At 45.5% G+C, this 27,826-nt stretch overlaps 1 long non-coding RNA gene across 1 annotated transcript in view; it reads left to right on the top strand.

The window, feature by feature from the left end:
* Nucleotides 1-5,132: 5,132 nt before the first annotated feature.
* LOC122189546 overlaps nucleotides 5,133-27,826 on the top strand; it is a 106,335-nt gene continuing 83,641 nt past the window's right edge. Inside the window, exon 1 of the long non-coding RNA XR_006181854.1 lies at nucleotides 5,133-5,256. This is a non-coding gene — a long non-coding RNA (uncharacterized LOC122189546). The remainder of the gene's footprint in view (nucleotides 5,257-27,826) is intronic.

Genomic DNA, 27,826 nt, shown 5'->3' with positions numbered 1-27,826 from the left:
ACAAATCTGATGATGTAGGCAAAAAAGTGTTCTTGTGAAATCAGCAACAGCTATTTTCTGGTTTAATAATAAGGAAAGGCAAAGGAAGACTATAATAGCTATTATATATAAAAGCTTGATGCGGTCAGTCTCGGTGGAACTAGAGCCCTGGCATCCAGGCTGTTTTATTCTGCCCTGTTAAATAGAAACAAACAATTCAGCTGCCTCGGTCTCCTCTGTTCTCCTCTGACATGCCAACTATCCCTAGAGAAGAGATAAAGCATTGTTCTGATCAGTGCCACAGCAGCAGCAGTTTTATAATTTAAGGATTGCATAAAATTTATGAAGCACTGAACAGAGCTTAAATCAATTTTATGATTTTCATAAGTTATTCCAGGCAGGCTGTGTTTGTGTAGAAAGCCAGTGATGTCTGAGTTGTTTATCCAATGGACAACAACATTCAGAGCAGGGATTTTCAAAGGCACCTGTGGAGTTTGTGCATTCAAGTTTGATGGGAATTAGAAGACTTGCTCCTTTAAGCTAGTGAGTATTCCAGTATTAATTTTTAATCATGCCAAATTAGTATAAATATCATAAAAATAAAAATTGGAGGAAGGTGACATTCATCAGCCTCTAGAGCAGAAAATAAAAATACTTGGTCCCTTGTAAAATGTTTCAAGATTGTATAAGATAAATAGAGATGGAACTTTCTTTCTAGACAACAAGCCAAGCTGGAGCTGAGAAGATACAGTTCCCATTTCATCCAGACTGTGACTTGTGACTTGGCTCTGTAAATGACTTGTCACAGAGAAGAAAAATGAAGCAATCCTACCCTGGTTATTCTTTGCTCCAGACCCTAGCTGGAGTAATGTGTGCACTTCTGTACACTGTACTTGAAAAATGAAAGATGTACATCAATTTGAATGCCCAACAGAAAGTAATGGCATTGATCACAAGCGTAGAAAACATGATTTGTGAGGACAGACTGAAAGAACTGGGTTTCTACATCTAGAAAAAGGAGATGCTGAGGAAGGAATAAGAATGTGACACAGATATGTAAAGCTTGCTGCAAAGAGGAAAGTAATAAACTGTTCTCTGTGTCCATCGGGAATAGAAAAAGAGCTAATGGGTTTAAATGGCAGCAAAGGAGAATTTAAGGAAGACATTAGGACAGGCTTTCCAGCTGTAACTGGAGTGAAGGAGTGAAATGGATTGCCTGGGGAGGTTGTGGGATCTTCATTGCTAGACGTTTTTATGAACAGGTTAGACAAACATCTGTCAGAAATGATTTGGGTATAATTGATCTTGCCTTAGGGCAGAGGGCTGGACTAGGTGACCTCGCAAGGTCCCTTCCAGCCCTGTTTTTATGGTTCCCTCATTATGAAGGCTGATGTGATATTCCTAGGACCTTATCATTCCTTTTAAAAGTGAAAACACGCTATCATAATGCCAAGAGTCAGGTTCAAACTGACAATATCTGGGGAAATTCAAAGCTTAAGGTTAATATCCTGCACTTAATTACTAACACTTGAATACGATTTTGTTAATTGGATGTGTTGGAATGATAAATACCTGGAGATTGCACCACTGAGTGCTTTATAACCAGACCATGATCTTTCTAACAGCATGAGAAGCTATTTCCTCTAATATACATTAATCTTACATGTTGCAACTTTGATTTCATCACTCGACTAAGTGGCTAGCATTGTTCTTCAGCATCTAACATGTTTCAGGTGAGGAGACTCTCAATTTGCACATCATCACACATTTGGCCACATGCTATGCTTCTATTCACTCCAAAGCTCGTTCTTCCACTTCCAGTTCATCATGGTGCTAATACTGAACTTCATTGTGTGGTTGTGTTTAAATCACTAATACCACTGTTAAAGCACGTTAAAGCATTTCTCTCCATTCTCAGACACTGTGTATTTCTCCTGCTGCTTTCTGCTTGCATGTTCTTTTATTCCTGTTGATAACTTTCATTTTCATCTGTCTTTTGCTGCTTACCCTTCAAGCTGTGCTTGTGTTACGTACTGCACTTTACAGTTTAGCAATTGGACAGCATCCAAATACTACCAAAAGCTAATTCTTTTAATATCAGGCAGAGCAGCTTGAATTTTCTTCATCAGAGCGCTGTGAAAGACACGCTGGCATGTTTTCTGGGCAAATGTAAAAAAAAAAAAAAAAAAGTAAAAAAAAATTTAACAAAAGACCGATGGGGTGAGGCACGATGAAATGTCTGCATTCCCAGAATTTTCTGGTTTCCCTGATTTAAGGTTTAGTTCCTGACCCAGCTGCTGGTTTATGTAACTCAGGGTAGCTGTGCTGGTTTAGAGCAGCCAAAAATTTGGCAATGTCACATTTGTGATTGGTGGTAATGTTGTTTCTCAACATCTTACTTTCCTGCATTGGCAATTCCACATGCGCTATATCAGGAGAATAAAACTTTTTTTCCTACCACTTCTGTGTCCAACTTACCTACTTCAGAATGGTGTAAAGTCTTCTGGATTGTGAGAGTCCCAATGCATCTTTCTTTGTGCCTCTTGTGGTACTGGCTCTTTAGTTGTTCCTCCCTTCTGCAGCTCCTGTGCTCCACGTCACTCAGCAGATGCTGCCCGCAGGGAGGGAAAGTTGCCTGCTCACTGCACCACTGGAGAAGAACCAGTGAGTGTTTGCCATACAGCCTGTTTCTTAAATTCAGTCAGGTAAGGTATTGGGAACCTATCCCACCCCTGCAAACTGCCAGCATTTCCTTGTTTCCTCCCAACTTTCAGTTAGTACAGGCAGAGTCTGAAAGGCATGTCTGGCATGTGGATGGCATGTCACCTTTCCCATACCCTCTATATACCCTCTATAACAATTCTTTTCCTACTGTGAGCTGCTCAGATTCATTGTGCCTGTAACACTGGCAGCTCAAGGCTGGATTTGGATTTTAAGCGAATCAGCCTTCTATGTGTGGATACTGAGCTTTCTTAAGGTACTTTTTGGTGCTTGAGAGCCTACTGAGACTAAATATAGATGCTTTTATCTCAGGCATCAGCTTTAGAGCAATCATTCGATAATATATAAATACATACATCTCTTTGAGCTGTGTGCTTTAGAAACCAGATCCTGGGTGATGGCTGTAAAGGGCCACAGCCTTGGTGCTCCTTTGGTGCGGGTTTACCCAGTGCCTACCACAGAGGAACCTGCATCTGTGCTACAGACTCTGGGTGCTACTTTAGTACCAAATGAATGAATGAATAAATAAATAAATTAAAATCATGAACGAAATAAGATATTTTAAAATCAATTTTCTTCACCAAACAGCAGTCATTCAGATGGTTGCTGCTTTCACTGAAGACTAAGTGTATAAAATGCTTCAAGATACAGAATTGGATTCTATAAAGATATAATTCTTTTATCAATAATTCTTATAAGCAGGGCTGTTTCTACACTCTCCCTTTTGCCAAAACTCTCATCTCTATTATATACTGAGCTCACTGCTCTCCTGGATAGCTGTGATTTGTTGGTATACAAATTAATTTTGTTATTGACTAGAACGAACATTTGAAGGATAAGAGTGGCGTTGCTGTTCATACCTAAAGGTAATCAATGCAGATACAGAGGAATAAATATTTTCTAACCAAGGAAGAATTCTGCTAAGCCTTATTTCATTTTTCTAAAACCCACAGGACTGTACCCTAGCTGTTGTTGTTATGAACAAAGCAGTGATAGGCGAAACCATTTAAATCCTTCTACTTCATTTCCAAGGAAGATCCTCGGTGAGTAAAACTTCAGTCCTCAACTTGCCTCTTCCCATGCTCTGGCTCAAAGTCACTCAATCATTACAACCTATGCGTACTGTTTGATTGCTGCAACAGTCATTATCTGTCATTGACTTAGTATGCCAAAAAGTGGAGAAGAAGTAAATCCCCATCTCAAGAGGACTGACGTCTATTTGGAAATGCCAGACAGCACTTTGTGGCTACACTGTTTAAAGAGAAAGGATGTGAGAGGGCATTGCAGTGATGTGGTGTGATTTACATCAGTCTGGGATTTGTCTGTGAAATGAACATCAGTAACACTTAACAAGCAAAGCAAAGTGGAATGAATAGTAAGAAAGGTAAGGGTAGGTGAAAAAAGAATGTGGCAGGGATTCTGGGCATATGCCAGTTACTCCTAACCATACGTTAGCACTATTTGCCTTGTATCAGGCATTTCTTGCTCAAAGACCCTCAGGAGAGTCTCTCACTTGCGGGCTTAATTCACAAGCTAAAATCAGCTGACAAATACCAGAGCAAGATTTTGCTTTGCTTCAGCTGGCTCAACCTTTCATGGGATTTGTTATGAAAATGCCAGACTGACGGGCAGACCACAGGCTACCCAGCACCAGAGCACTCCTGAGCTCCAAGATCACATCCCTCCACTGCACGGCTGCAACTCTGTGCTCCTTTATGCCATGCAGATCCTATTCACTGGGCTTTGCCAGGCCCCTTGCTGCACCTGAAAGGCCAAGCCAGGAGAGGGGAAGCTGGCCCTCATGGATGGCAGTGAGGGCACAGAGATAGGTAGGACACGCTCTGCTGAGGCTGCAGATGGGCAGACAGACAGGGACTGCTGGGACAGCAAGGGGACGTGTGCTGGGGGCTGCAGCACACAGAGCATAGAGCAGAGGAGAGGGGTGGCTGGGGAGCTCGGGAAGGGGTCTGAGCCTGGAGCATGGCACAGCCTGAGCACCTCAACATGGCAGCAGCACCTGCCTCCCTCAGGAGTCTGGGTGGTGGTGAGTGATGTTCCTTCTCAGTGGCCAGGCCCTGTTAAACCCTTGTCTGCCACTGAAGACAGAGAGAACCCCGCTCCTCGCCTCTCATTGACTGCAACTTGTGCTTGAACACATTCCCCTCTCATAAAAATCCGCCCGCTCCTCAGGCCGTTTCCCGCCCACCAGGGCCCCTCAGAGCAGCCCGCCGCCACCGCCCGTGCCTGCACGCCACACGCACGCTGGGGGCACCGCCCGACATGGCGGCCGCGCCTGCCTCAACGCGGGCGGGGAGCTGGGGCTGGCGGCCGCCCCTCGGCCGGGCAGGGCAGGGCGGGTGGCTGCAGCGCGGCGGCGGGGCAGCAGGTGGCGGCCGCGGCTCAGGCAGCGCGGAGCCCGCGGCGGAAAATGGGGAAAAGCGTCTCTTTTCTAGCATAGCCGCCTCCTTACACGTTGCAGTCACCGTGCGCAGAGGTGCTGATTTAATCATGTGAAAAGCGTCTCCTAAATTCAGCGACAGCTCCGGTGTGAAGGAGGTATGGCCCACTTCTCTTTGCCTCTGTCTAAGTGTGAACACTTGAACGAACGCTTGAATCGTGCAATTTTGCCTTGATTTGGCTGGCTCTGTGTGCAGCTGCTGAGCTGCCATATTTCCTCTTGTTATTTACAACTTCTCTCCTGGCCCAGAACTTTTTTAAAGAAAGCAAGCTGGAACAGAATATTTAGGAATACAGTCTGTAATGCAAAAGGAGATACCCCAATAATGTGCAATTTCTAATAAAACAGGGAAGAATTTGGGCCAGTTAATCAGTAGTTGTGGAATTACAATGTAAAATTTCCAGCTCCTGGGTGTTTGATACAGGCATATTTAACCGTCAGCCCCAGTGTGCTTACACAGAGCCTGTGTATGTAGATGATGCCTTAGAAAGGCAGGAGGTGTTGGAGGAATAAAGGATGCTCCATCCCTGGAGGTGTTCAAGGCCTGCCCTGGGCAGCCTGGTCTAGTATTACATGTGGAAGTTGGTGGCCCTGCCAGTGGTGGGGGGTGGGATTGGAGATTCTTGAGGTCCCTTCCAACACTGGCCATTCCGTGATTCTCTGTGATTCTGTGACTTGCTGGAGGTGAGTTCCGTTTTCTGATATCCCTGAATCTCAATTACAGTGGGAACAGGATCTACATGCACATCAGGTGATGAAGCTCGGCCATTATGACATGAATAACCTTAAATGCCTCTCGGAGACCTTTGTAAACTTAACCAGATAAAACCAAGGGATGAACAGGCCATTTGGTTTCTCAAGTAAATACATAGATCAATATTATTAAATGTGAAATTGTGAAATTACGCATCAAAATTCTTGTTTGGCATCTAACCATCTGTTATTTGTACCCTCATCTTCTCTCTGTGGTGGCATTTTCACTGTGAGGTGGAGGCCAGTCCCTTCCTCATCATGGCTTCCGTGTTCTCAGCCTGGTACGTGTAAGGTGTCAGGACATCTTGGGTTTAGAGCACCTGCTCTCACTCTTTGTTCAGCCCATGGTACCAGAGCCATTGTTTGAAGCACAATCTCTTGAGCATCGTGAGGCAGTGAGCACAGGTTGCCAAGTCACACTGTTGGCTGCTATGGTCCTGCTGATGAGATTCCTTTCCTTTGAAGCCCTCTCCCTCCACTTCTCCACCTTTGCTGGTTCCAACAGGACAACACTGAGCCACATGCTAGAGAGCAGAGAGAGGGGAAGAGCACAGCCCAACTCTAGACACCTTTATTCTGTGCTACCTCAATTTCCCAGCTCCTGGGAAGCATGCCTCCTGCACAGCTTGTTTGTCTATATCTGTGAGAGAGCGAGAGAGGTAAACCAGACACCGAGGCAGTGAAGCCATCACTCCTACATTGCGCTCCAGAAATGCTTAGATGTTGTACTGAGGGATGTGGTTTAGAATTGGTGATAGGTGGATGGTTGGACTGGATGATTTTAGAGGTCTTTTCCAACCTTGATGACTTTATGATTCTATGATTCTACTTGCTTTTCCTGAGGAGAGATTGAGCCAGTGGGAATAGCTCTGTCATTGCCACTACCAGGCCAGGTCCACTGCAGTGACATCCAGAGCATCTTAATGCATCCTTAATGCTGAAATTTTACCTCTCTCCCTATTCTACCAGCACAGGTGATTACACACCTTTCTTATGCTTCCAATTGGTCCTGTTTATATACCCCAGTGATGATAAGGGACTTCAAAGTCCTTATCTTATTGCAAATAAATGAGTATTAATAAATATATGTTTAGAATTACAGAAAATAATGCTATTACTAATTAAACTGGCAACACCATCTGCAGTGCAGCTGGCCAGGGTTAGCTTCACATTGCTTCAGCAGCTGTGTCTACACTGTCTGAGGTGAAACTTAAGTTCCCATTTGCCTGTCAGACAGGCAGTGAGCCCATGAGCGTAACTCTTTGAAGCCAAGGCTCTTTGCGTGGCTTGCATGCTCCAGTGCCACGAGGCACACATGGGGAAACAGGCCACCAGCCATCTGTGGGGGCAGTGGAGCTCACTGTAACTAAAGCCACTCCAAGAGCTGCTCTTTCAAGACATGTCCAGATGAAACCAGAGAGGCTGTTTACTCCGCACAAAATAAAAAGTCTGAAAGCTCAGGCATCCTTTCTAATCTATAATGAGGGAGTCTCTGTTGGTCGCTTCATGGATATTGCTCTATTTCAGGAAGTCTCAACGTGGGGTAGTTGTGCCCCCTCCCAGTGGAGGACACAAACAGGTGCTGAGGTTTTATGGCCATCTGGGCCTTCTCAGGTTGCTGAATGGGTGGGGGAATCCCTTCCAGAGCCTGGCTCACTGAGAAGGGAATTCCAGGGAGTTCCTGGGGTGGAAAAGACTGACGACCTAGCTCTGCTATAATTATAGTATCACAAGAAGGCAGGTTAGAGGTGCAGGTGACGGAGGTTATTTACTGCTCCCCTCCTTCCTCCAGGAGGCACTTTAATTTCCTTTGCATCTGGTTTTAACTGCTCAGGAGTACTGAAAATTCAACAGCTCTCAGCACTCAGACCAAAAATCAAAGGAAGAAGGAGGGAAAGGAGAGTGATTCCATTTGTTGTAGATCAACGTCCATCCTTCAGACTCCAGGATAAGTGCAGAGTAAGACCCTTCAGTGAAACACAGGCTTTGAATTTCAAGCCCAAACTTCTTCCACTGTATGCAGAGACTTTGTTGTCACACTGATCCTTGTCATCACATCTGCTTGATCAAAGCATGCCTCGACAGAAAGTGGGGGTTGCAATTGCCAAGCAGAAGAAAATAGTAGCTCTGTGCCTTGTCCAAGCCTGCTCTTGCTCCCATGGCTGCACTCACAGTAGGTGCCGCCTTTGCCTGCAGAGCCGGCATTTTACACCTTTGTTTATAAAAGCTCCAGATAACCTCCTCTGCAGGAGGTGCTGCAGAAGAGCAGGAGTCTCTCCTAGTTTATTCAAACAAAGCCACGGGGTTTCTGAAGGATGTGCAGGAAGCCCCATCCAGGAATTAGTATTCCTACTATCCTTTACCTATTTATCAAAACTTAATTTTGTATAATGGGGTTTTAAAAACCACACAGCCTTTTCCACATGGCTTCTCCTCCACACTGTGGTTGTTCTCTCCTAGACTATAAGCATTTGCACAGGCCAAACGTATTGGTGGATTTAAAAAAATGAAACAGGTACTTTACATGTAATTAATTTAGTGATTTGCTCAGTTGCTGATTCACGTGCATAACCTCAATTAACGTTAATGGTCGTTATGTAGGCATGTCAAGGGCAGAATAGACCCCTAATAATCTAACATGGAATGTTATTACATTACTGCTGTAATTATATCCTGCACACCCATCATTTCTACTTTGCTTCATGAACTGTTTTTCAAATGCAGTGGCCAGCCATCTATTATGCTATGTGCATTAATGCTGAGGTTACAGGGAGCATTATCATTTGTTCCTCATCGTCCTGCTGCCTGCCCACTAAGGATGTACGTACCCAAGTAAGCAATCAGTTAGCGTTCTGCAGAGCTGTGGGTTTTATTTTTGAAGGCGATATTGGAAGACAGAAACAATTAAAAAGAACAAGCCTCAGCAGAACATCTTCTCATCTCTCCTGCAGCATTTTATTTTTATTTATTTTTAATTGGGACCTGAGTAAACGTGGCTGAAATAACGTTAGCTTCATGGTCAGAGAAAGTCAAGCATGGAAGAATTGTACCTCTAAAGGAAGTGTAGAAACAATTCTACCGTTTGCAGTTCTTTTCGGTAAAACTATTCATCTTTCAAAGCAGGGAGGAAGGCAACAGTCCTGTCCTGGTGCACCACTTGGATGGAACTGAAAGCTAAAGAAACTGAGAAAAATGAACCTTATCAAGCCCGCTTCAAGAGCAATTTTTAGGTGTTTGAGCCTAACACATCTCACTCAGTCTGCTTCACCTTTTGTTCTGTGCAGTGATATTGTTGTATATGGACAGCTTTTTTTCCAGTTTTGCTTGTGGTATAGGTATACAAGCAAGAGTATATTCTACCTTGTGTGTGTACCACCACTCTGAACTGTCACATACACAGCGTTTTTGTCTTGAGGCTCTCTCCTGCTGTTCTGCAGAAGACAAGGCCTCGTATTTCTGTGTATGCAGGCCGCTGTTCCAGCTTGCATGTTTGTGGCAGTGTTGTATATCCCTGCAACCAATTGCCGCTTCCCTGTGGCCATCTTGCCATGACAGCTGTACCCGGTGCCTTTACTATTGCACTGCTGGGGAGCCGCAGGAACCGCTGCACCTTTAGAGGATCTCACAGCTAAGCCAAGGAGTTCAGATTAGTGCGGCAATTAAGGGATAGTGAAGAGCTGTGAATCCTTAATGCTGACTGACACCACCGCGCTACCAGAGGAGAAGGGAAGAAGAGTGCCGTTGCAAAAACTGAAACACTGTAAAATAGCCAGAGCCCCTGAGTTAACTCACTTCTTATGGGATTGCTGTCAGGCAGGCGGCGCGCTCTGGGCTGAAGGTACTGGCTGATACCAACACCCACCAATCTCTTAGGGAGGAATTTGATTTTGCTACTCTGTTCTCTTTAGCTCCAATGTTTGCTAAAATGTTTTCTAAAACAGAGCTCTGTTTCCAAGGTAACAGCTACCTAACTTTATTACTAAAACTGCACTAATTCAGACAGGGATCTGAACAAACAGATTCATGTTAATTTCAAGCTCCATTAAAAACACAAGGAAAAAAAAATCGATGTTTTTCAAATGGAAAAAGAGACCAAATCAATAAAGAAATTTTATTTTCAGCCTTTTAAGTGGGGCTTTGTAAATAGTGGAGGTGAAAAAGTGAAACACATGAGAGCAATCCACAGCATCCTTGTAAGCAGTACTGTAAACAGGAGAACAAAAAGATGTAGGGGAAATGTAGAGGCACAGAGTGGGATGACCTATCTGGATCCGTGAGGTCTCTGATCATCTTGTGTGGTGCCCCCTGGCTGTGGCTGAAGAGTGGTCACCATGAGCTTGAGAGAACAGCAAAGGTGTGATCACACCATGTCCTGCATTACCCTGAGCAGTGTGTGCTGCCACAGCTGTGCCCAGGCTACAGCAGGGAGCTAACATTTGCACACAACCAATGTGCAAACGCTCCATGGATCCTGGTTATGCGGTTTGATTCCCAGCATATGCCAAAACCCTCCCAGCCCCCATTTGCCCTGCTGCTCTTCCCTCTGCTGACAGAAGAGTGGGTAACACCAGCACATGCTGTGGGCAGTGCAGCAGTCTGCTGTGTGGGCACTCTGATGTCCATCTCCTTACTGCTGTGATCCTCCATGCCGTCCCACCCAGACGTACAATGGCTGGGGGACACTGCGTTCTGGATGTCCCAGAGCTGTTTTGAGGTTACAAGCACTATTCTGGGCAGCTGCTTAGAAGGCAGAAAGGCCTGGGGAAGGCTGTTGTGAAATCAGACCTTTCCATGGTAATTCAGCAGTGGACTTTTCATGCTTCGCATGGTGTTTATCAGATCCCTGAAGCCCTCTTGACTTTTCCAGTGGAGGTTGTCTTGGTGGGTCTGTGGGTTTTGAAGCTGCTGGAAAATGATGTTCACAATGAATAGCAATAACTTGTCCTTTTCACTGGTCTATATCTTTTTCCAATTTGCCACTGTTAATAGAAATAGTCTCATTTCCAAAATCCGGATGGAGGAGAGAGAGGTAATATATAGAGATTTATTTTTTTTTCTGATTTTTCTACAGTGGTGTGCCCATAGACAAAATAGTGTTTTGCTGTTTAAAAGAGAGAAAACAAATGACCCTAAAAGCCTGAAGTGCAGATAGTGGCAGCCCCTGAGAGTTGTTCAAGACCCAAGTTATCTCATGATTTTCAACAACGGCATTTCTCTTACCTTTCTCTAAACCATTTTCTACTGACTGCCTGTCTCCTCAACAAAAGAAATGTTAGGTAGGTGTGTGAGGATAGATTTTACCTTTCAGACTTGGGCAGAGCTCTGCCATGTGAACAACACATGATTTAGCTGAATAGGACTGTCCAAAAAGACAGGGGTAGGGCACAGAACACCTAGCTGGTGCTTATACCTCAGAGAATGAGCAGATGAAAGAAAAATCTCCAGTGCACATGTACTTGCCTATAGACAAAACCCATTCAGTAACGGAGCAAATGACACAAAACAATTAGCAGCACGGTGCTGTAGTTTATTTAAGGTTATCCTTCTGAGGAGAACTAATGCTTGGAACCCCTTTTTAGCATAACAAAAGATATAGCCAAATAAAACCTGTGTTTTACCTGTGGCAACTCCTCTGGAGTTCTCCTCTGGAGAAAGGGGCTGATGACAACACAAGTCTCTGGCAATGTTTGAGATGATTTCTCCACTCATTAGTCATTTGGAGAGGTACATTCTATTACAGCAGCACTTGATATCCCTTTTCCTCCCCTCCTCTTCCCCTTCTCCATCCACCTCGCCATATTACATTGTTTGCCCCATATTTTGAAAGGTATTTACTTTAAATCTTCTTCGATTCACTCGCCTCACCTTGGCATTCCATCAGCTGGCAAACACAAGTAATGAAGTGAAGGCAATGTAGTTAAGTTGATATCTTAAATGCACACAAATCCCACATGCTGTGGCAACAACAAAATGAATAACAAACACTGCATGAAAATCCTCTTAAGTTCCTTTTCTTTTTTTTTTCCTTCATTCTAGCCTTGCATACAACAGGGGGAACTTAAAAATAATCTCCTAATATTTCTGAACTAACAGTGTTGGCATGGGGTACAGGATGGTCTTCTTACACTTCTCTGCGTATCTCAGACAGTCACAGCTGCTGCTATTAAGTTAATGGCTGCGAGGGGGCTGGGAGAGGCAGAAGGAGAAGAAGAAAGGGAAATGGACAGCCTCGTAGGTGGCCTCGTCTCCGCCAAAGCTAAATATTTTCATTGGAGCTTTTCCCATTCAACAATTGGCAGCTTTATCCAGAGGCCTTAAACAGACATAAAAATTCTTGCTGTTCTGCAACTGACTGCTAAAGGGAGATGATGCTGCCAGCTGATGTACATGAATGAATATCTATCTAATAATAGAATTGTTTTCTCCTAAGGTACCTTTCTTTTTCCCTTCCTTTTAAATTCTTGCCTGCTGGGTCTGCCCGCTTCCCTTTGCCCTAGAAATTTAACCTTGGCACTTTCTTTATGCAAGATTTATGCTAGAAACGTTGGCTGGTATTTCATTGTCAGTCAGGGTGTGATTCTGCAGTGACATTTCCAGCAATATTTTTATGGCAGCTGCAGTTATACCAACATCAAGCATGAAAACAAACAGTTTTTTTTCCCCTGACAGAGTTCATTTACATCAGTGAACCAGACTAAAAGGTGCACTACCCAAAGCACTTTTGGCTGGTATTACTTCCATTTGCCCTAGAGGGTTTCGCTAGGACAAGTATAGCTGGACTGCTAGAAGCTCAAATGTGTTTATGTGCATGGAGGTGGGTCGAGTGTGCAGAGCGAATACTGAAAGAGAAAAAAGATTTCTAATATGCAGTCTGTTATTCTGGTATTGGAATAAAAATACTACAACAGAGTGCTGAAGTTTGAGGAAGAGTTAGCACGGCATCCTGACATGCTCAAATTCATTGTGGTGCCGTGATTCAGGCTGTCTGCTGGATGCTGCAGAGCTGCTTGAGAAGGTTGCTGACTTCTTCCTGCCCACCTCACCCCCACCAGAGCTTCATGCTGTCCGAAGAAGACTGTAGTAGAATAAGTGACCTGGTTGGTCCCCAGCTGTCCCAGGTAGCATATTGCCATATTAATTTGATTGATATCTCTGATTTTCATTGCAAAGCTTCCAGCCCACTCCAGTCTGGACTTTTCCAGTTGTTTTGGAAGGGGGGACAGCACACAGAAAGATTACTGTTAAGCTAGAAAATGATATGATAGCCAAGATTAGTCCTGTCATCAGTGAGGGCAATTACCCATGAGATTGAAGTCCCCAGTGCTGATAACTGATGGCCAGTTGCTCTTTTTTTTATCCACCTCTCCCTCCTTTTTTCATCCACCTGATTTATGTGCAGGTCATGTGCAGCCCACAAAATCTGTGTAGCAGGGGCTTAGCAGGGAAGGAGCATAAGGAAATGCCAGGCAGGTGTTGTGGTAGTGGCTGGAAGGGATCCTGAGTAAGCAGGAAAAGGACAATGGGGATGGGGCATACAGAGTCCCAGGAGACCAGGTAGTCCTGAGCAAGAAGGGAATGGAAATCTGTAACCAGCAGGATCCCATAGTTACGAACCCGTAATCTCAGCCTGTGGAGCAAAGTGGGAGTGCTTTATTTATTTACTTCTTAAAGCTGTGTTCCCCCCTTCTCAGGACAGGCTCAGAAATGGCGTGAACAGTTTCAGACTGTTTGGCTGCAGTGCCTTTTCCATTGGAAACTTCAATTTCCCAGGAATGCCCTTTGTCTCCCTTTTCCCTTTCTGGCCCTGTAGTCTTTGCATTGCTGTATATTGATGCATTCTCATTCTGCTCTCTGCCACTTGAATTTCTTTGCCCTTCTCTGTCATTTTCTCCCCAGCACTTGTTTTCCTTTCCAAAACCTTTCCAAAACCAGGGAGAGAGAGGGGCAGGGGGAGACAGATGTAAATGAACTCACTAGTGTAAATCAGTATAGCTCCACTGACTACAATGGAGCTGCACTGAATTACTGTAGTTGAGAACCTGCTTTGTAGTGTCTCCCTCTTCTGTGCGTTTTATATAGCCTGTTGTAGAAAAAAGCAGAAAAACACTCTGCCAAATCTCCAGTTCATTCTGTTTAGCTCTCCTAAGGGCTGCAGCTGTATGCTAATAGTCTACTTCTCTAGCGGGAAATATGAAGGGCTACAGCATGTTTTCAGATACCACGAAGCAGGCTTTGATGTCGGTGTGCAAGGCGAGAATCATACAGCATTCTCCTGCAGAAGCTGGCAGCCAGAGGCTTGGATGGGTACACTCTTGGCTGGGTAAGGAGCTGGCTGGAGGGCCAGGCACAGAGAGTGGTGGTGAATGGAGTCAAATCCAGCTGGCGACCAGTCGTGAGTGGTGTTCCGCAGGGGTCGGTGCTGGGGCCTGTCCTCTTCAATATCTTTATTGATGACCTCGATGAGGGCATCGAGTGCACCCTCAGTAAATTCGCAGATGACACCAAATTGGCTGGAAGTGTGGATCTGCCTGGGGGTAGCGAGGCCCTACAGAGCGATCTGGACAGGCTGGAGAGCTGGGCTGGAGCCAATGGGATGAGTTTCAACAAGGCCAAATGCCGGGTCCTGCACTTCGGCCACAACAACCCCAGGCGACGCTACAGGCTTGGGGCGGTGTGGCTGGAGGACTGCGTAGAGGAAATGGACCTGGGGGTATTGATTGATGCTCGGCTGAACATGAGCCGACAGTGTGCCCAGGTGGCCAAGAAGGCCAATGGCATCCTGGCTTGCATCAGAAACAGTGTTGCAAGCAGGAGCAGAGAGGTGATTGTTCCCTATATTCAGCACTGGTGAGGCCGCACCTCGAGTACTGTGTCCAGTTTTGGGCCCCTCACTGCAAGAAAGATATTGAAGCCCTGGAACGTGTTCAAAGAAGGGCAACAAAGCTGGTGAGGGGTCTGGAACACAGGCCATATGAGGAGAGGCTGAAGGAACTGGGAATGTTCAGCCTGGAGAAGAGGAGGCTCAGGGGAGACCGTATTGCTCTCTATAACTTCCTGAAGGGAGGTTGTAGTGAGCTGGGGGTCGGCCTCTTCTCTCGTGTCATCAGTGATAGGACCAGGGGGAATGGTTTCAAGCTACGGCAGGGGAGATTCAGGCTGGACATGAGGAAGTATTACTTTTCAGAAAGGGTGGTCAGGCACTGGAATGGACTGCCCAGGGAGGTGGTGGAATCACCGAGCCTGGGGGTGTTCAAGGAAAGACTGGATGTTGTGTTGAGGGACATGGTTTAGTAGGAGCTATTGGGAATAGGTGAACGGTTGGACTGGGTGATCTTTTAGGTCTTTTCCAACCTTGGTGATTCTATGATTCTATGATTCTATGAATTTTTCCCTCTCTTCCCTCCCTTCCATCGATTTCCCACTCTTGGTTCTGTTGACCTCCAGGACATCCTTCCTAATAAACAGCGCCATAAACAAAATCTGAGCGATATCCTCTTCAGAGAAGAGGACACAGAGAAGAATACGCAGACATATTTTTGGCTTACATGATGCGTTCTGGAGATTTGCAAAGGCACCTCTCAGCTTGTTGAGTTTCATACCTTCTACACCTTCCATGCTTCTGCTGCTCTTACTGGCGTATTTTATCCGGATGCGTAAGAGAGATGCAAACAGCAATGCAATCACATGGCCTGCTGCTTTGTAAGAACTGGAAGGACTCTGTTTCTGCCCTATTTCCTTTGAAACAGGCAGTTTAAAGTTGTGGTCACGGCTGGAGCAAGAGCCAAGCTCTTGACTGTGTCCACGCCCTGAGGCGATTTGGAGTTGTGTTCTGTTGATGAATTTCAGGCCATGAGCAGACTGAAAGCACTTTGCTTTGCCCTGTGCCTTGGTGCATGTCCAAGGTGTGCCATTAATCAACCCGACTATATGGGCTGTTCTGTCTTATTGCTTAATTAAGACTCGTTGGTAATTTACTTGAGATTAATACCTATTTATATGGAGCTGAAGTTTCATCTATTTGGAGGATGAGTTATTGAACTGCATGATGTGAAGTAAATCAATAAAATATTACTGGAAGTGAGAATGATTCTGCCTCGCACTTCAATCCTTTTGCCAGCTCACAGAGAAAACTCACTTAAGGGAGGTGTTCACGTTTACTCTCAGCTTCCAATTTTCCAGCTAGATGTGATGTCTATTAATAATCCTGATCACCTTGCTCTCATTACCCAAATCATGTTGTAAAGCCAAGACCTCAGGTATTGCTACAAAGAATAAGAGGGGCTTTTAATCAGTTACAGGGTAGTGGGCCTGTTGAAGTATGACCCAAAGTCCAGCTTGTCCAGGGGTGATTACAAAACCAGCACCCCCAGACAGTAGGGCTTTGTATCACCGTACGAACACGTTATTCCTGAAGAACAGCAAAGAGATCATATCCAGAATATGCAGCATAATTGCAGGGTTTTGTTAAACTAATGCCACTTGTTTACCACGTACAAATAACTTCCACTTAATATCATGTCTTAGTTCTGTTCCAGTGCTGAGGAAGGCCTTTCTCTGGCCACATGGCCAGCTTGTGGTGACTTTAGGCACGACACCTCCGTCACCAGCAGCACGCTGCCAGGAATTCTCCACATAGTTCCAAGTAACAAAGCTGGCCTTTCTGCCTTTTCTTATACATCTTTCCTTCCTCTCCTGAGCTTGGTCTTCGGGGAGAGACCAGACATACATCCTCTTGCCACAAAGACATACGGTTCTACCTTGGCAAATAGATGGCTGCTTTCCACTTTCAGTATTCCTATACTTCACAGAGCCCCATCCCAAGTGAGAAATGCAGAGGCTCTGTTGCCCCATTTCTTTTGGAAAAAATGTTCACCTCTGACACCATTCGATTAACAAGCTGCCATAGACGAAGGCTTCCAAGAAACAAGAGCTTCATTTTCTTTCTAGCAATCTTCCTTATCCTTGAAATAATCTTTTTCGTCACGTTACCAGTGTCAAACTGCAGGGACGTGATGGGATATGACATTCAAGGACTCTAGTGGCTGCTATGGCAAGAGCTAGCAATGGGGAAAATGGTGATGCTGAGTGAGGGATGGACTTCAGTTCAGAGGTGTTCAGCAAGTTGGCAGAGTTCATTGCTAGCTTGGAGCTTCTGTTGCTTTGAAAAAAACAAAATCCCCTTTGGCAAAAGAAGAGGGCTTTTCTTTTACTTGTATGCAGCTCAAAAGTGTCTTTTGCTTAGACCCTCAAGCAAGGACAACCCTCACCTCTGTTACCAGCTTCTCACCCTGTCCCTCATTTCTTCAGCTCCACTGTTTTCACTAAAAAGCCTCCTGAAGGGTTCACACAATGAAGCAATGGGAAGCTCTCTGCACAGCAGGTACTGTTTAAAGCAAGGGTTAATCTGCTCTTCTGGCCCCAGATGAACCCAGTTTCAGCGCACCCTAGTGCCCCAACTGTCCTTGTCCACTCTGGTAAACGTTACCCTGCTTCGGATCTGCCAGCATAGCCATAGGTTGGAGGTGCTCCCTAACCCAATTCTGTCACAGTAATCTGGGTCAGCCTCAACACTTCACGCATTACGTTTATTTTTGTAGCTCTCATCACTTCAACAGTTGGGTTGAAGAAACCCCTTCATGTGCAATTATGCTGACGAAATTGAGAGGGAAGTAAGTGCCTGAGGGGAGCTAAGTAGAGTGCCATAGGTGTGCTGATGGCCAGGCAGCAGGTTGACCATTCCCTGGAGCACACAGTGAACAAATGTGGGAACAGACCCAACCACATTTTTTTGTCATCTTCTAGCAGCATTAAGTGGAACGTATGCTGATTTAGAATTTAATTTCAACATGCATTATGTGCTGAACTGTTTCCCCCTTCTTTTTCTTTAGTTGAAGTTAGTGATTTGGGACCCAGCCTTGGAATGAGACTTGTAGGGGGTGATACATAATACTGAGCTACAAAAGATGTCCCAACAGTCCTTATGTTTTCTTAGATATGCCTTCAACTTGACTAAAATGTGCATGGGCATCAAACTAGTGCAACAGCTGATGAGCTCAACCTCTGCAGATACAGCCCGGCATCGGATGGATTTGCTGAGAAATGTCATCAGTGCTGAATGCTAGGATTTTTGGTTTAATATCGAATAGGAACAAGCTCCAAAGTTTGGAGCCAAACTTCTAGAAGTTCAGTAGAGGAGTAGGTAGGTGCTGTTCATACACAGGTTTTGGTCCATTTCCTCTCTTGATATTTAACTGCTGGCAAAAGGCACTGGAGAGGTGCAGAAAAGAAGAGACCGTAAATCATCTGGACACTTTGTTTTGTTGTTAGCTAAGTTTGATATTTTCCTAGCGCTCTTTTTCTAACCCTTCCCTCCTCTATTTCCATCCTTCATTTCACTGACATTATTCTATATGTTAGAGCTGTTTCTCTATAAAAGAAGCAAGCTACAGAATCTTTAGACATTTGCCCCTAGAAGAGAAGTGTGTTGTAAGTAATACACAAGAGTAAGAGCCTTAGGAGGATCTGAGTCCAAGTAGATGTCATTACACACTTAAAACTGAATACAATATCTGTGATACAGCTGAGAACAAACCAACCCTGCTAGTACTGGACTCTTCAATACTATCTGCTCATCAGAGACTTGGCAAGTCAAGGAAAGTTCTCCTCTGCCCTGTGAGAAACTGGCACACAGGAGAGCAAATGTTGCCAGCTCAATGTCGAACTGCTGTGACACTGAAGTCACCAACCATTTTACACACAGTTGGAAGCAGCGTTTATCTGGCTTCCACCTCCTCAGCCTTTTTGGCCTCTCTCTTCAGCCTCTATCCTTTATTAAACATAATGAAAATGTCAAGACAGTTCTTAGACCCGCTCACTGAGCACATTCACCTCCCAGGTGAAAATAGGTTTGTGACTGCTGGTGGGATATGTGCTTACTGAACCATCTCCATTAGAGAACTGTGGTCAGCTTTCCAGTTCAGCCTTAACTAACTCCACACAGTGGAGGAAGTGCAACAGACAGTGTAAATAAGTAGATGTTTTGTGCATGTGGTTAGGTCACTTAAGCTGTGTTTTAAGCTGAGGAAGAGATCTAGGAGCTGACTGCAGTGAGAAGTCCAGCTGCCCCGGGGTACCACTCCAATTCCAGAGCAAGAATCAGCAAGAGGACATTGCCAGAATAGCTGTATGAGTTCACAATCACTCTTTGATTGATGGCAGTATAATTTTCCTTTAGGGACAGGCTTTCCAATATTAAAGTGAATTTATTCCTAGAATTATGTCTGTATTTAATATGCACACACGCACATATTTATACCCTGCGAGGAGATCAGATATCCACGTGATAATCTGCCAAAGCAGGTGCTAAATTGCACTTAATCTGGCTTTCACCTTTGATCACCTCAGTCCTTGGCCTTAGGTACTTAAGATGCCTTTGCCTTGAGAACAGCTTCTTGGTTGCACATTCCCCCGGGACTGCATACCTGGAAATCCTGACTCTAATTAGAACAAATTTATCTATTTGTGCATGGGAACATATATCTGAGATGTCATACCTCAGCCAATTTTCTTTAAGCTTCTCTACACTGACCAACAGCAAAAAATTTCCTTTTCAGTTTTCAATATTAAATTTCAAACCAAACTCCTGCTTCCACTCAGAAATCAACCAGGCGCTCGTACAAGTAATGCTAATAAGCACATTTACCACTTGAGTGGTTAGATTGCAAAAGGGTGGTAATTGAAAGAGAAAATATTTAGAAAAATAGGCCCAGGCTTCTTTAAAAGGTCTTTTCTTCTCCTTCTTCTTATGTGTGTGGAAGATTGTGTCACCATCTGTATGGTACTGCTGGGAACTGCTGAATCACAGCCTGAGCCTCTGATTGACCACCTGAGGCGAGCACGGAGTCAGCCATGGAGCACAGGTGAAGGCAATTCAGCTGTGTGATGGAAGGGGTGGAGCCTGGCTGCACCTCTCCTTGGTCCATTCAAGAGCTGGGTATCAGTGGGGAAGGATCTCTTCTAGAGATCTGCTCTGCTGGAGTTTTGTAAGTAAACCCAGGATATGGGTAAGCTTTCTATCTATTCTCTTTTTGTTGCTATAATCTGCTTTGCCTAGCTCTCTTGTTTATTTTGTAATTATAACATCTTAATATTCATTGATTTTACACCATCCTTATCTCCATACCTCCATAGCAGTATTAATTTGGGGTGAGGAAGAAGTGTTGCTGTCAGCCTGCTTACCAGAGAGTGGTTCTGGTTAGGAGCCCTCCCATCTGCGATGCATGACCTCTGTGTTACACCTGAAGAGCAGCCTGAGATGCAACAGCATGGCTGAGGCTTCCTTTTAATGCTTCCAGCAAGGCTAAATGTCCCTCGTCTCCTCCTCCCTGTGCTATGGGGCAGGACTGAGGTGAAAAGGAGACTGCATCAAGAACCCTGATTCTCCTCCCCTCTGGAAAAGAAAGGCAGCAAACTGGTGTTTCAGTGTTCCTCCCAAATCCCAGCATGACTTGAGGCTGTCAAGTGTCTAGTCCGTGATGTTTGAATGCCTGTGGTTGGAAAGGTCAGATGTTTTCAGCTTTTCATATGGATGAGTGCAGACTGCAGAGAAGAATGACCTGGCCCAAAAGAGTTTGATAAGTGTTTCCAGGACAGATATGGAGATGTGATTTCTAGTGCGTGGCAGCATGTGAACTCAGGCTGGGTAGGCTGGCGCTCTACAATGGTAAGGGACAGGTCTGCCAGTGAGCCTTCATCCTAGGATGTGCCAGGAAGATGTCTGCTGGAGCAGTCACACATGCACAGATGTAATTTGAAGGAAATGACATCTCACTTTGTGTGCACACCTCTGTCTGCAAGTAGAAGCCAAGCAATAAAAAAAGTAAGGAAAAAAAAAAAAGGAAAGCAGGAAGTGTTATGAGGTTTCTGGTTGGTCTGATCCTGCACTGAATTTAAAACTGTGGTAAAATATTTTCCAGATACTCTTGGATGCCCCTGAAAATGGACTGCCTCAGCTCTGCCAGAATAGCATCCCTGCAAGTGTTGCTGGTTTCTCCACTCGCACAGGAGCACAGTAATAGTTCTTGTGGAGCTTCATTGAGCTTTCTGGAGCCAAGCTAACTCCTACCGAGTGTTTCATACTGTTCATATAACTTGAAGATCTAAGGCTTCATCTCTAATGAAGCCTCTGCACAAAAGGCAGCATATTGTTCTTCCAGCTCTGATGACTTGTGCATCTCTGTTAGATGGCTTTGGCACAAGGAAATCCACTTACACTCAGTTTCCTTGAAACTTTCACCCCGAATCAGCCTCATGCTGTTGCCTGCAGCCAGGATAGTGCTGAGAGCTGGCAGTGCGTGACAGACACCAGAATGGAGGCAGCATGATTGTAAATCCTGAGTTCATCCCTCACCTCTGCCTTCTTCCAGGCTTGCACAACTTGGCGAGAGGCATTTCTAAAGAAGAAGCCGAACCCCATCAGTTTTTCAGATTGTTTTGTTACTGGGCTTAGCAGGGAGGCTCCTTCCTACCCTCAGCCTGAGCGATTGCTTTGCATAAGGGGACAAGCTTGTCACCCCTTGCAGAGAGAGGTGGCAGCTTTGCCCAGTGCCTCCTTGGTGGAGACTGCATGGAAGGAGATAGGCAGACTAATGAGAAACACACAACGTGTTCCCCTTTTTCACGCGATACCCTGACTTCTCACAGAGGCCAATTGCTGATGCTGGTCCCGAGGTGGAGGAACAGCCACTTAACTGGGCCCTACCAGCCATCAGGTGCAAGCTAAAAATTCGTAGTGAAGGTCAGTGTGTGGAGTGTGTGGTCACCAGCACTTCCCAGGCAGAGGGCTGACACGGTGGTAATTGGCAGATCTCATCACGCTGGTCAAAGGGAGCTCTCCTGTGCGACAATTATTGCCTGGGGGGAAAGGGAAGAAACCTGGAGGCAGGGAATTAGAGTAAGCGCTGATGAGTTGGCAGATGCTGCTGGATCAATGGCCGTGTCATGGCAGGAGAGCAGCAACAGCCCTCTTGGAGCCATCAGTCACTGTTGTCTTGGGTAAACACCAGCAAGTGGAGCAAGAAGAGAAACAGGAGGGGTCACAGGCCTGCTAGGCCATGCTTAATTACTTTGGTTGCATGAGAGGGACGCTTGCCTACTGTGACAGTCCCACTTGGGGAGCTGCACACACAGTAGTTAGCACTGGAGACAGATGGCCCCTTTCATCCAGAAAAAAAAACACCAGGATCTCAAAGCACTGCAGCAAGCAGCTGACAGCAGGCACGCATGGTGCACACCTGCAAGGTCCTGTGCTGTGCCATGCCACCCCACCAGGGCAAAACAGCGAGGGGCGTGTGTGTGACAGCAGCCACCAAGGCCCTGTGCAGTGTGGCCTCGGCAGGGCACCTGCCTTGCCACGTGGTGTGGTCTGCGTGCTGCTATTGCTGTGAGAAGACCGTGCTGTCCTTCCCTGTTCTTCCTTCCTTGAAGTGACTGTCAGGGCCCATGGCAGCACGGGGCTGTTACCTGCACCATGAACCATGCTGGCACTTGGATTGTGGGAACCGGTTGTTGGTTGTGCAAAATCACCCAGCCCTGAGCTCAGCACAAATTCAGAGGGACGTGGAAATTGTGCATGATGAAAATACATCCTGCCCTGCTCTGATGTAACTTTCATAATGCTAATTTCCTCAGTGGAAACACCATTTTCTAGAGGGCTCTGAGGGCATGTGGCTTTTCCTGCTTTCTCCTCAGCAGTGTCCTGGTTTCAGGTCTGTGCTGCCTCTGCACTGCTCCTCCAGCAGGGCTGCCTGCTTGTGTCACTGTGCTCTTGCTGTAACAACAAGCCAATCCAGGTTTAATAAGCAAAAGTAGGCAGGGGTGCTTTGACAGTGCAAACAGTTTTACTAGAACTGATGTGGAGATGCAAAACAAACAAAAACAGAGAGAAGAGAGTTTAAAACCATTTAAGGTGAATTTTGACATCATAGTGTTGAATTCCATTAGGAGTCAAAATTAAACTGCTAAGCCAGTGCAAGCTAGGGGTGTTAGATGTTGTTTCTAGATAAACCAAATGCAGCAGCACCAGCTGTGCTTCTGTATTGGAGAGGCCCTCCTTACAAAACCAAAAGGCGATTGATGGGCTGGCTCAGCAGATGGCAGTGGGTTTGGCACCAGCACTGCTGTACTGTAGGGGACATGAGCTGTGTAGGCACATGCCTCCATTGCTGCAAGGACACCTGATGTGAGGGCACCCACTTACCTCACTGGGTTTAGTGATTTTTCTCCCCCCCTTCTCTTTTTCTCCAGGCACTGGCTCTGGCTAACAGCTTTGTAAGAGCAGCCTATCCCTAAAGTGTAGCAGTGCTAAATTACCACCACCAAGATACTCTTTTGCTTGAGTTACGGCCTTTTCCTCCTACAATATTTTTAACGGTGTCTTCTTATGCTACTCTGTCATTTAGAGGGACAGGCTTTCTGTTATATACACACTGCTTCCCCCTTCCCTCAACCACCTGTAACTGCAGCAAGGTTAAAGCACAACGTTTGCATCACCTTGTCAGGCTGGTGCAAACAGAACAATAGAAAAAGAAGAAAATTTAATGCCATTCTGGAATGTCTGTGTAACTTCTGGGTGGTGATTGCAAAGACAGAGATGATCAAATACAATAAAAAGGTTATTTTCAAATGTTCATAGCTATTCCAAATAATGAGTCTGATTGACAAGAAGTCATACTTCATTTATTTGCTTATTGAGTATTTGAGTATTGAGTATTGACCATAGATCTGAAGGGACTTTTCTCACACAATTAAGCAAATGCCTGTTCCTTGCACAAATGCCTGTTCCTTGCACAAATGCCTGTTCCTTGCACAAATGCCTCTCTTCACCTGCAAGCAGAAGGATTTGAGAGGAAATAAGAAACGCATGTTCTTCCTTGTTTGCCAACTGCTCTCTGTCCATGATTGCAGTTACTGCTGTTGCTGCGTAGTCAGTAGGCTTTGGCTAGGATGATCACAGGGTTGGAACTGTTCTGTCCTGTTAGGTGATGCTCTGAATTGGGATCTATAAGGCATTATGCAGCCATTCAAGAGCCTGCCGTGAAGATCTCCTAGCTGAGCATTCACTGCTTTTACAGATTCTGGCATCTGAGCAGGGAGGAAGCGTGGTGTCATTTGGTGGGAATAATATTCAGTAGGGGAAGCAGGGAATTTACAAGCATACAAGCATCCATTTACAAGTGTATACATGGTTAAAATCAAATAAGTAAGCCACAATAATGAAAACAAAACAGAACACAACAAAAACACCTTTAAAATCAGCAATGAATGTAAGCACAAGGGTAAAATGAAATATAGCAGAATGCTGGCCCACATAGGTATGGAGGAGGAGGGTGAGGGAGGAGGCTGGTGGTCGAGAGGACACTCAGGAGGTGACTAGACACCTACCAAAGGGAAAAATATTTCTTAAACGTGGGCTGAAGATTCACATGGGCACTGAAACCTGCAGGGAGGTCAGTGGTTGCTGCCTCAGTTTCGTGCATTTTGGTCTTTGTGCTCTGCATTGCCAGAGTAGTTCTATTTTTTTTTTCTGGGAGTGCTAAATTATTTCCCAGACCATTTAAAACAAACAAACAAGCAAACGAATCCTTTTTGCTAGGCACTTATTGTATTACATAGGCCCAGCAACAGATATTTCCTAAGGATTCCATTCACACAGCAATTGCGTGCAGAAGCCACATTATGCACACAGTGGACCATGCATAACAGCACCTGCTGCTGCTCCTGCTGCTACTAAAGAGAGAGCAACTAATCTCTTTAATTATTGGAGAAGAATTAAGGCTTGATTTGTCTTATTACAGGAACATAGGTATTTCCCTCCCGTGGGCTGGAGAGGAGATGCTCTTTGCCATCCTGTTCTGCTGCAAGGGGCACTTAAACTACTGGGTGTGTGACCATCAGCAGCTGAAGGAAGAGCAGGGTTGTATGGACATCCACCCCTCCACCTCTGATTTGGGAGCTTTCTGTGTAGTTTCCCACAGCAGAAAAGGACAGGCTGAAGGCAGGGTTAGGGGAGCAAGGCAAATGGCAGGGAGATTGTGTGGGCACTGCTGGATTCCTCCTGTCTGCAGGCATGCTGCACGTTCCTGGCGTGCCAGGGAGCCCAGGGGAGCAGCACATCAGCTGGCTCCAGAGAGGAGATGGGCTTGCAATCAGGTGAGCACATCTGCTGCCTTAAGCCCAGGAGGGAGAGGCTGTGGACTGGGAGCAGAACACAATCATAGGGCGGTTATCTTCTTGATGAGGATTTGGTGACATGTTATCGGGGAGACCCTCCCAGCATTCTCTAAGAGGCAAAGGGATTCAGAGGAGGGTCTGTTACCAGACTCCCCAGTTAAAGCTGCACTGAGCTAAGCCATAAGTGGTCTTCTTTCAAACTCTACCAACATTTGGTCAGCATCCTTTTCTAAAACCCCCTCCCAGACCTGCTTTTTCCTTTCCAGACCCATGCCTCCTTGCCAACGCTAGAGCAAGAGGAGTGCAGTCATGGTAAGAGCAGAAAAGATCCTTTCCATCCTTTTGGCTCCCCACTGCCCTTCCCTCCCGCCCTCCTTCTCACAAAGGAACCATAAGTATTCCTCTGCACCACAAAAGGGACCTGTCAAGGGCTCCAGGACAGAAAGGGTTAAACTCAGGCGAGCACTAGCTCCAACACAGTTAATCCATATAAAGCTCATGGATTTCTCTGCAGTGATCTTTGTGGTTGTCATTTGCATTTTTTTCCTTTTGTGAAATCTTTTCTTCTTCCCTTTTACACTCGTATGCATGCAGAAATTAGCATATTGTACCGAGAGTGGGAGATGTAAGAAGCCGACCCCCTGCTGTTCAGCGGATTGTGCAATCTGCAGGCGGCATCAATTTTTCAGCAGTTTTCTCATTTCTCATTACAGTCAGGGCACCGCACAGCTCCCAATTCAACACAATCCCTAGTGGTCCTACAGACAAGCATATGGGGTGTCGAATATCTGTACCGATACTTTCGTAGCATTAATATCCTTGTTTATGCTTCTGCCGTCATTAATCCTGGTATTAATATAGTTTGGGCTTAGCTTTACTAATTATGCATGGGATAGCAGGATAATTATGTCAGCAGGCTGTGGTGCTGATACTTGACAGCAGTTCCTTAACCTGAGGAGAGGCACATTAACACTTTGGCCTATCCTGCCTGGGAAACGAGGAAGGCGAAGAGAGGAGGAGGAGGGCAGATATGGCGAGTCGGTGTCTGATAACTATAAATAGTGCTTTTAAAATAAGGAAATTTCACAAGCACAATAAAGTTATCCTCGGGTATCAAACTCTGTGGTTGTCATAGTGATGTGTGCATTATTAAGAGGGTGTTGTTCGCTCTGGCATCTAATCTCATAATGAGGACGGCTCATTATCAGCCTGATGAGGTTCCCTTTCCCCCCTGACCACATCCCAGGTGCGGGGGGCAGAGGGGAGCTTCTTCCACTCTCCATCGCTTTCCTCCATCCCACCCCACTCATGCAGCTTTCTGTGCAGCATACCCCTGCGCAGGGCTCATTTTCCTCAGGTTTCCCCATACGCATGAGCTTAATGGGTATGGAAAATGGTGCCCCGTCCACTTGAATCTCTTCAGCTCTCCCTGGCTCTCGTGTTCATTAACATTGCAGATTGGGGAGTTTAAAACGAACCGTTGGTTTGCTTTTATTTCTGCACCTGTTTCTGCTGCTTGCCCATTCCCAGCAAATACCCTTTGCAGGGTCAATGATACCCTTCTGCATCAGGCATGGGGCTTAATGGAACTTCCTTTGCTTATCATTAGCCACTTTGCATTTTTATAGAGCGCCATTAGCTGGGATGCGGGCTGGCTTTTAATTCCCTTCTGAGGTTTGTACACAGTGGTTGCTTCCCTCCCCCAGCCCCCAAACAATCCAATTATCACAGTTTGTCACACAGGCGCTGGTGACCCACACACCACCTGCTCCGCTCGCAGGACCGATCCTTCGGGCTGGCGCTGAGGCATGGCAGTCCCCCTTCTGCCTCAACAGGACCCTGTAAATGCCTTTTAAAATCATACATTTTTTCATTTTCTCTCTCTTTTTTTTTTTTTTTTTTCTCTTGGCAAAACCAAAACCAGGACCTGAAATCGGCTGTGAAATTGCATTGTTTGAAGGACTGGCATTTGAAAATGACTTAAAAGCATGTCTTTTTTCCTTTTACTCTATTTACTTATTTATTTATTTATTCTTATTTCAGAAATAAATCTGTGTCTAGACAGGCAACCTGCGTATTGTTCCAGACATGACAGCATTGAAATGACCCTAGCGACGTAAGGACCTGATCAGCCAGAAAGTCTGAAAAGTTGGACTTAATGGGGGTATTACTCTTAGCTTCCTATGTGGGTACTTGTGTTAGCGTGAGACCAGAATTAAGGCTGTGATTATATGTCATCATCTTCAATTGGATTTGTCATGTGCCGATGCAATTTCCTGAAACGGGCCTCAAATCTTGTCCAAAGGCATGGGTAGAAATACCCCCCATTAAGTTAAATAAGTTAAGTAACTTAGCTTTTTCTGTCCCCACCAGCATGGTTTCACTGGGGCTGGTGGCTGCCAGCCTTGGGCAAGGCGAGAAAGGCTGAGCTTGAATTCCAGCAGGCAGAGGTGGGTCCAAGCTTTCACATTTCAAGGACAATATGTCATCACTGAAGCATGTGGGTGATGCTGCCTCGCTGGATGGAGATTAAAGGAAAATGGTGACTTGGAGAGACAAATGGCCCCTTTCTATTCTGCAACAGTTTTTAGGAAAAGCAAGGTGCCAGGTAGAGCTAGGCTAAATGAACACACGGGCTTTGTGCCTTTGAGAGACCTTGTGGACCCATTTCCATGGGAATTGGCA

This window comes from Lagopus leucura, unplaced genomic scaffold (assembly GCF_019238085.1).
Source record: "Lagopus leucura isolate 7727_CA_CO unplaced genomic scaffold, USGS_WTPT01 Super-Scaffold_100157, whole genome shotgun sequence".
NCBI classification, from domain to species: Eukaryota; Metazoa; Chordata; class Aves; order Galliformes; family Phasianidae; genus Lagopus; species Lagopus leucura.
The sequence above is the reverse complement of the archived record's forward strand: the minus strand, read 5'-3'. Positions and strand labels throughout refer to the sequence as shown.